The sequence below is a fragment of the Eumetopias jubatus genome, unplaced genomic scaffold (assembly GCF_037043125.1).
Source record: "Eumetopias jubatus isolate StellerSeaLion01/CBP00866 unplaced genomic scaffold, mEumJub1_p1.0 scaffold_6, whole genome shotgun sequence".
Lineage (NCBI taxonomy): Eukaryota > Metazoa > Chordata > Mammalia > Carnivora > Otariidae > Eumetopias > Eumetopias jubatus.
This window is the reverse complement of record NW_028274812.1, coordinates 72,470,628-72,479,253: the sequence shown is the minus strand read 5'-3', so window position 1 is coordinate 72,479,253 and position 8,626 is coordinate 72,470,628. Positions and strand designations below refer to the sequence as shown.

At 37.3% G+C, this 8,626-nt stretch overlaps 1 pseudogene; it reads left to right on the top strand.

Annotated features, from left to right (window-relative positions):
- Positions 1-6,428: 6,428 nt before the first annotated feature.
- On the top strand, positions 6,429-6,510 carry LOC114213087 (U4 spliceosomal RNA; annotated as a pseudogene).
- Positions 6,511-8,626: the final 2,116 nt, after the last annotated feature.

Here is an 8,626-nt window from a genome sequence, read left to right as displayed (position 1 = left end):
AAGTCCTACAGGCATCTGCTTGCCTGCAAAGTATTTTTGTCTTTGACCAAAGGGTGTATTAAATAGGCCTATTCCCCTTACCCCTACCTCATGAGTATAGTTTTCTTACAGTACCCTTTTGCCGTTTCTCTGGAGAGGAGTTGGCCAGGGAAAATACACTCTCAGTTTTGGAGTCAGTTTCTAGACAAATCCTCACTGAGGAGCCACATAGTCCTCTGCGCACCTGGGGAGAGGTGAGGGTTAGAGACCTCTATATTAATAGCAAATGCAGCCCCTGCTGTGCCTTTGGCTTTTCAAAGGACCTGTAATGACTGGACACAGCCTGCATGATTGAAAGGCATCTTTTTATCTTAATATTGAGAGCTACTTTTCTTAGAATTGCTAGATTCCCACTGTAATGAAAGACTTCTATTTTGGTTTTGAACAAACATAAGAATTATTCACCGTAAGAATTTGCCAAACATGAGAATTATTCACGAATGAAATACAGTAAGTAATTCATGAAATCTCAAGAGATTCTAGGAGAGAGTAGAAAGTGACATGGGAGGGGTGAACTTTTCATTCTCCCTGAGAGATTCCCACAGGCAGAAAGTAAAACCTGAGACTGAAGGGTTTGCCTGAGTCATTATGTTTAAGGCTTTTCTGATACTATTACAACTATACTTATGAAAACATTTTTTATCGATTTTATAGTGTAAATTTTTTAAAAAAGTTATATTTATTTATTGAGAGAGAGAGCAGGAAGGGGGCAGAGGGAGACAAGCGGACTCCCCACTGAGAGGGAGTTGTCACAGGGCTCAGTCCTAGGACACTGAGATCCTAGTGGCATTGATCTGTTCTACTGTTCTTTTGGTTTCTATTTCATTGATTTCTGCTCTGATCTTTATTATTTCTCTTCTCCTGCTGGGTTTAGGCTTTATTTGCTGTTCTTTCTCCAGCTCCTTTAGGTGTAGGGTTAGGTTGTGTATTTGAGACCTTTCTTGTTTCTTGAGGAAGGCTTGTATTGCTATATACTTTCCTCTTAGGACTGCCTTTGCTGCATCCCAAAGATTTTGAACAGTTGTGTTTTCATTTTCATTTGTTACCCTGAATTTTTTTAATTCTTTATTTTCCTGGTTGACCCATTCATTCCTTAGTAGGATGCTCTTTAGCCTCCATGTATTTGAGTTCTTTCTGACTTTCCTCTTGTGATTGAGTTCTAGTTTCAAAGCCCTGTGGTCCAAAAATATGCAGGAATGTTTCCAATCTTTTGGTACCGGTTGAGACATGATTTGTGACCTAGGATGTGATCTATTCTGGAGAATGTTGCATGGGCACTCGAGAAGAATATGTATTCTGTTGCTTTGGGATGGAATGTTCTGAATAGATCTGTGAAGTCCATCTGGTCCAGTGTGTCATTTAAGGCCTTTATTTCCTTGTTGATCTTTTGCTTAGATGATCTGTCCATTTCAGTGAAAGAGTGTTAAAGTCCCCTACTATTATTGTATTGTTGTCGATGTGTTTCTTTGCTTTTGTTATTAATTGGCTTATATAATTGGCTGCTCCCATGTTAGGGGCATAGATATTTACAATTGTTAGATCTTTTTGGTGGATAGACCCTTTAAGTAGGATATAGTGTCCTTCCTCATCTTTTATAGTCTTTGGTTTAAAATCTAATTTGTCTGATATAAGGATTGCCCCCCAGCTTTCTTTTGGTGTCCATTAGCATGGTAAATGGTTTTCCACTCCCTCACTTTCAATCTGGAAGTGTCTTTGGATCTAAAATGAGTCTCTTGCAGACAGCATATCAATGGGTCTTGTTTTTTTATCCAATCTGATACCCTGTGTCTTTTGATTGGGGCATTTAGCTCATTTACATTCAGGGTAACTATTGAAAGATATGAATTTAGTGCCATTGTATTGCCTGTAAGGTGACTGTTACTGTAATATTGTCTCTGTTCCTTTCCGGTCTATATTACTTTTAGGCTCTCTCTTTGCTTAGAGGAACCCTTTCAATATTTCTTGTAGGGCTGGTTTCTTGTTTACAATTTCCTTTAGTTTTTGTTTGTCCTGAAAGCTTTTTATCTCTCCTTTTATTTTCAGTGACAGCCTAGGTGGATATAGTATTCTTGGCTGCATATTTTTCTCGTTTAGTGCTCTGAATATATCATGCTAGTTCTTTCTGGCCTGCCAGGTCTCTGTGGAGAGGTCTGTTGCCAATCTAATGTTTCTACCATTGTAAGTTACAGACCTCTTGTTCCAAGCTGCTTTCAAGATTTTCTCTTTGTCTCTGAGACTCGTAAGTTTTACTATTAGATGTTGGGGTGTTGACCTGTTTTTACTGATTTTGAAGGGGGGTTCTCTGTGCCTCCTGGATTTTGATGCCTGTTTCCTTCCTCACATTAGGGAAGTTCTCTGCTATAATTTGCTCCAATATACCTTATGCCCCTCTCTCTTCTTCTGGGATCCCAATTATTCTAACATTTTTTCATCTTATGGTATCACTTATCTCTCGAATTCTGCCCTCGTGATCCAGTAGTAGTTTATCTCTTTTTCTCAGCTTCTTTATTCTCCATCATTTGGCCTTTTATATCACTAATTCTCTCTTCTGCCTCATTTATCCTAGCTGTTAGAGCCTCCATTTTTTATTGCACCTCATTAATAGCCTTTTTGATTTTGACTTGGTTAGATTTTAGTTCTTTTATTTCTCTAGAAAGTGTTTCCCTAATACCTTCCATGCTTTTTTCAAGCCCAGCTAGTATCTTTATAATCGTCATTTTGAACTCTAGTTCTGACATCTTACTAATGTCTGTATTGATTAGGTCCCTGGCAGTCGGTACTGCCTCTTGTTCTTTTTTTTGAGGTGATTTTTTTCTGTCTTGTCATTTTGTCCAGAGGTGAACAGATGAATGAGAGAACAAAATCCTAACAGGGTAACAATGACCCCAGAAAAATATACACTTAACAAATCAGAAGAGACCTGAAACTGGGGGAAAAGAAAGGTAAAGAAAGAAAAAAGAAAAAAAAAGAAAAAGAAGAAGATTAAAAAAAAAAGAATATGATCAAATATGATCAGGCTGGTGAATAGATCAGTGCCACACACTAGATTTTGGGCGTATTTTGGTCTGTTAGAAGAAACTGCCTCCCAAAATTTTAAAGAAAGAAAAACTTATATATGTACAAAAATAAGGGTAAATATGATGAAGGGATGGAATATGACTGTGAAGATGAAAATTATAAAAAATTCTATAAAATGAATTGATAAGAAGTTGGTTGAAAAAAGAAAGAAGTTAAAAAAAAAAGGCGGGGAGAGAATGTGATCAGGCAGGAGACTAGAACAAAGCCATACTGGAGATTTAGGGTATATTTTGGTCTGTTAGAAGAAACTATCCCAAAATTTTAAAGAGAGAACAACTTATATATATACCAAAAATTAGGTTAACTACTATGAAGGGATATAATATGACTCTAAAAATGAAAAATAAAAAAAGATTTTTAAAAAAGGGATTGATAAGATGTTGAAAAAGGGAAAAAGAAAAAGAAAAAAATTAAATTAAAAAAAATTAACTTTGAAAGACTAAAGAATCATGGGGAAAAAGCCATGAATTCAATGTGCTGTATTCCCCTAGCCCTGGCTTTCTGCCCTTCTCATTGATTGGTAAACTTGGTCTTGGTTTGATGTTCTTGCTAATCTTCTGGGAGAGGCGCCTATTACACTGGTTCTCAAATGTCTTTGCCAGAGGTGGAATTGCCCCGCCCTTGCTGGGGCCTGGGCTAAGTAATCTGCTCGGGTTTGCTCTTGGGAGCTTTTGTTCCCTGCATGCTTTCTGTACAGCTTTGGAGGACGAGAATGAAAATGGCGGCCTCCCAATCTCTGCCCTGGAGGAGCCGAGAACTCAGGGCCCCACTTCTCAGTGAGCCCTCAGAGAAAAGCAGTCATTCGCTCCTGTCTCCCCGGTCTCTGGCCGCACTCCATTATCACCCGACCTGTGACTGAGCATTCCTATTTCTGGCACACGACCCTGTTTGGAGTCTCCAAACCCAGCAGATCCCTGCGGTGTGCTCCTGCACCGCTCCTCCCAGGGGAGGAAGGAGAGTCTCCCCAGGTCTGCTGCTTGTTGGGCCCCTGCTCAAAGAGCAGTGGCTGACTATGCTGTGGATCATGATTTATGGCAATCCTGAGCTGCAAGCCCATTCCTCGGCTCCGTCTCTGCAGCCGGCTTCCTGGCTCCAATACCTGGAAGCTCTGCCGCACTCAGGCACCCCCGGTCTTTCTATGACCCTGAGCGTCCTGAGTTCACACCGTCTCAGCAAGTGTTCCACCCCCTGCTTAGCAACTGGAGCGACGTCCCTTAGTAGAGCAGACTTCTAAAAGTTCCGATTTTGTGCTCCGAGGCTCTATCACTTGCCGGTAGCCAGCTGATGGAAGCTCCCTCCCCCCGTGGTCTATCTTCCCATATATCACCTCAGATTCACTTCTCTGCACGTCCTACCTTCCAGAAAGTGGTCGCTTTTCTGTTCAGAGAGTTGCTGCTATTCTTTTCTTTGATTTCCTGTTGAGTTTATAGGTGTTCAGAATGGTTTGATCCCTATCTGGCTGAATTCCTGTGACCAGTTGAAATTTAGGTCTCCTACTCCTCCACTGTCTTGCTCCTCCCCCCACATGCATTTTTTTATAGCAGTCATTTTCATGACTATACCACAATTTATCTATCCAATTTGTTGAAGGACATTTGAGTGGTTTGCAATTAATTACATCAATAATAATGTTATGTATGTTTTCACACATTTCTTAGTGCACATGTGCACATATTTCTGTAGGTGATAGATTTATTGCACTCATGGCCCTGATTCTTCACCCCCCCCCCCATATCTACAGCCATCCCCATATAACTTTGTATTGTCCTCTCATTCTGAAGCTGCCTGGACTCAGTCATGTGCCTTACTTTCACTACAGGGACTTTAGCAATAGTAATATAACCAGGACTTAAAAAGCACCTGTGTTATTGAGTTTCCTTGCTCTTGCTTCTGTGCTATCATCATGAGAATAATGAAAATTTAGCTTAAAATAAGATGGTCTCATTGCCCAACAGAGAGATAGCCACTGTCAAACTCATGGGTGAACTCTGCTAAGTCCTAAAGATGAGCCCAGTTGAACCCAGCTACATTACTGCTTTGTAGACTTGTAAGCTAAATCAATGTTTATTGTATATCACTGATGTTTTGTGGTTGTTAATAAAACATCTTTTATGGCAACAGATAATTAATACAGAGTGGAATTGCCAAATTTACTCTCCTATCAAAAATGTGTGAGAGCTCCAATTTCCTCATATCCTCATCAACATCTAATATTGTCAATAATTTTAATTTTAGTCATTCTGATGGGTGACAGTGATATCTCATTTTTGTTTTAATTTTCATTTCCCTGATGACTAATGAGATTGAGCACCTTTCCATGTTTATAGGTCTTTTGGACATATACTTTTGTGAAGTGCCTGCTCAATTTTTTTATTGCATTGTCTTTTTCTTATGTTTTTAAGAATTTCTAAAATGTATTCTGTATATGGATATATATTATATAGATACAGAGAGTGGATATATGTATTGCAAATATTTTCTCCTGGTCATGGCTAGCCTTTTAAAAATCTTAATTTTCTTAATGCTCTTGTCAGGTTTTTCTATTAATAATATAATCTTAAAAGAATTGGAAAGTGTTCCTTTTTTTTTTCAATTCTCTGCAAGAACACATTCAGATTGGTTTTATTTCTTATGTGTTTGTAGAATTTACTGGTAAAGAAACCTATGCTTAGACTTTTTTTGTAGAAAAAATTTGAATTTCAGACCCAATTAAAAAAAATAAAGGGCTACTCAGATTTTCTATTTCTTTTTATGTCAATTTTGTCAGTTGTTTTTGTTATAGGAATTTTTCAATTTCTTTTAAATTTAAAAATTTGTTGGTATAACTTGTTCACAATATCCTCTTATTTTATTATACGCAGGACCTGTAAGAGTGACTCCTTTTTCTTTTCTGAGATTGTTTATTTGTGCCTTCTTTTTCTTGATTAGTTCTACCAGGAATTGAGCAGTTTTCCTGGAATAAACTTTTTACTTTCTCAGTCTTCTTAATATACATTTTCTTTTTCATTCATTTCTACTTATCTTTGTTCTTTCTATCTTATTTAGGTTTAAATGTCTTTTTATCACTATGAATAAGCTATGCTAAATTTTAGGGGAGACTCAGGGAAAAGGTGTAAAGTATATGGATGTATTATGAAAGGGATTCTCCTAAATAGATACATTCTTGTGTTTGGTTCTCCTCTTATCCATATGAGGCTCAACATAAAAAGGGATGTTCCAAGAAATTAATTAACCTATGAATTATTTACTTAATGAGAAAATTAGAATTAAGGATTATTATTAAACTATTATACATTAACATTTCCAGAAAGAGCTTTGCACAGTGGCAGTATCGTAGCCAATGAGGTTTATCCGAGGTGCGATTATTGCTAATTGAAAACATTTCCAGAAAGAAATGCAATTAAAAAAGAAGCATTAAAACCCTTTTTTTCCCTAAAGAAGAAAAATATCACCTAAGAATCTGTCAGAGGCTGAGAAATGCCTTAAGATGCCTTCAGTTAGGGGTGTCTGGGTGGCTCAGTCATTAAGCGACTGCCTTCGGCTCAGGTCATGATCCCAGGGTCGTGGGATTGAGCCCTGCATCGAGCTCCCTGCTCAGCGGGAAGCCTGCTTCTCCCTCTCTCACTCCCCCTGCTTGTGTTCCCTCTCTCGCTGTCTCTCTGTATCAAATAAATAAATAAAATCTTTAAGAAAAAGAGGCCTTTAGTTAAATACAGTTTCATACACAAACACATACCTCTGACTCCTCCATCCTAGTTTCTCTGTGTGTTAATTTCTGTGTGTTCAAAGAAGTATGTCAAAATGAATGCACATCTAAACATCTATCTATTATACTTGCTTGCTGTCTTTGGCTTATAACTCAACTGTTAACCCAGTCTTTATCTTTCTGACTCTCCCTAGAGTTGTTCTTTGTGCCTTATTTTAAAAGCTTATTAGTAACTTATCCATCACCATTTTAAAATGCCACCTTTTGGATTCCAAAGGTCATCAGTGATCCATCTGGAAGTTTTGTTTTAGGAAAGCACCCAGAATCTACTCCCATTCCTTCCCTTGGTGGTCTCAGCACAAAGGGATGGGGAGACCAGTACAAGCATTATTGTAATTCCCAGACCTCTTTCCCTGGCTACCAGGTGACTAAGCTTTTCTGATTCTCAAGAAAGACTCTTCCAGGAAACAATGCCTATGTGTAGAAACAAACAAATAAAAAAATCCATCAAACATTGTAGATCCAGAAACATGAAGATATTTGCTCAGACCATTACCACAATAATTGGGAAAATAAATAAAAGATATTTGATATGCAGGATCAGTTTAACACCGTTAACAACATAATAAAAGTTCTTTAGCTTATTACTTCATCATTTATTGACTGTTCAAACTCTTCCCCATATACTCTAAAGATCTCCTCTTAAGGGAGAGCTAGCTATTCCATGTACTACTTTGCTCCTAACTAATGTTTATTTGCATGGTATTGTTCTCAGTATTATGTTATTAACATTAAAAGGCCCATTTCTGAGGTAACCTAGAGTGTGAATGCTCAGTTTAATCTCAGTTGTACCTTTTTCATTTGGTTGAATTCTAAATGTGTTTTATTTTTATCTCACACCATTCTATGGTCACTAATAAGGAGATATATATATATATATATATTTGTTGAATTGTATGCTTTTCCCTAAAATTATTGTAAACTCATTTTATTTCTATTAACTACCCTTGATATATTTTCTCTTATGATAAATAAACTACCATGCCATACAAATCATACTATACCATACCATACCATACCATACCATACCATACCATACCATGACATACCAAATGTCTTTTAATCAATACTGCCCACTTAACAAATTAGTGAAGGTAAAGTTCTGGAAGAAGAAGGTTAAAGAAGAATAGCAACAGGAGTACAGGTATAGGGTTAATCTTGAAAAGGAAGATGCTTGTCTTTGTCTGAGACTGGAAGAAAGCTTAATTTGTTATTTTTGTTGCTCTTGTTTGAGAGTCTCATTAGAGTAGAACTGAACTGTGACTGCAGGCTCCATTCATTTTAACTGTTACCCAAGATAGAGTGGAATCTGACCTTGTTAATTTTAGTAAAAACCTTTTCTGTTCATGTTGTATTTTACCCAGATGATCCCATGGAAGGCCCTTTGGGGTACATTGTGACTGTTGTCATGCTTTCAACACAAACTTATATGTGAAAAATTTAGCAACAACCCCTAACATCTTTGAAGACATCTTAAACTGGTTAATATAAAGGATCTGCATTTCAGGACTTTTATGACTGCATCATAAAACAAAGCACTCCACATAAATGTTCAATGAGAATGGTAAAATAATGATGTTAAAAGCAATAGTTTATCAGGAAGATAATGAAGTTCTGAAGTAAGTGAGAAACATGTTCTTTTCAGTTAGAACATGATTGCTATATCATTTTTAATCAATAAAGAAGTTTTGGGCCACCTCCAAGAAAAGTCATTGATTTATTTCCTTGTGGAATTGTGTAAAG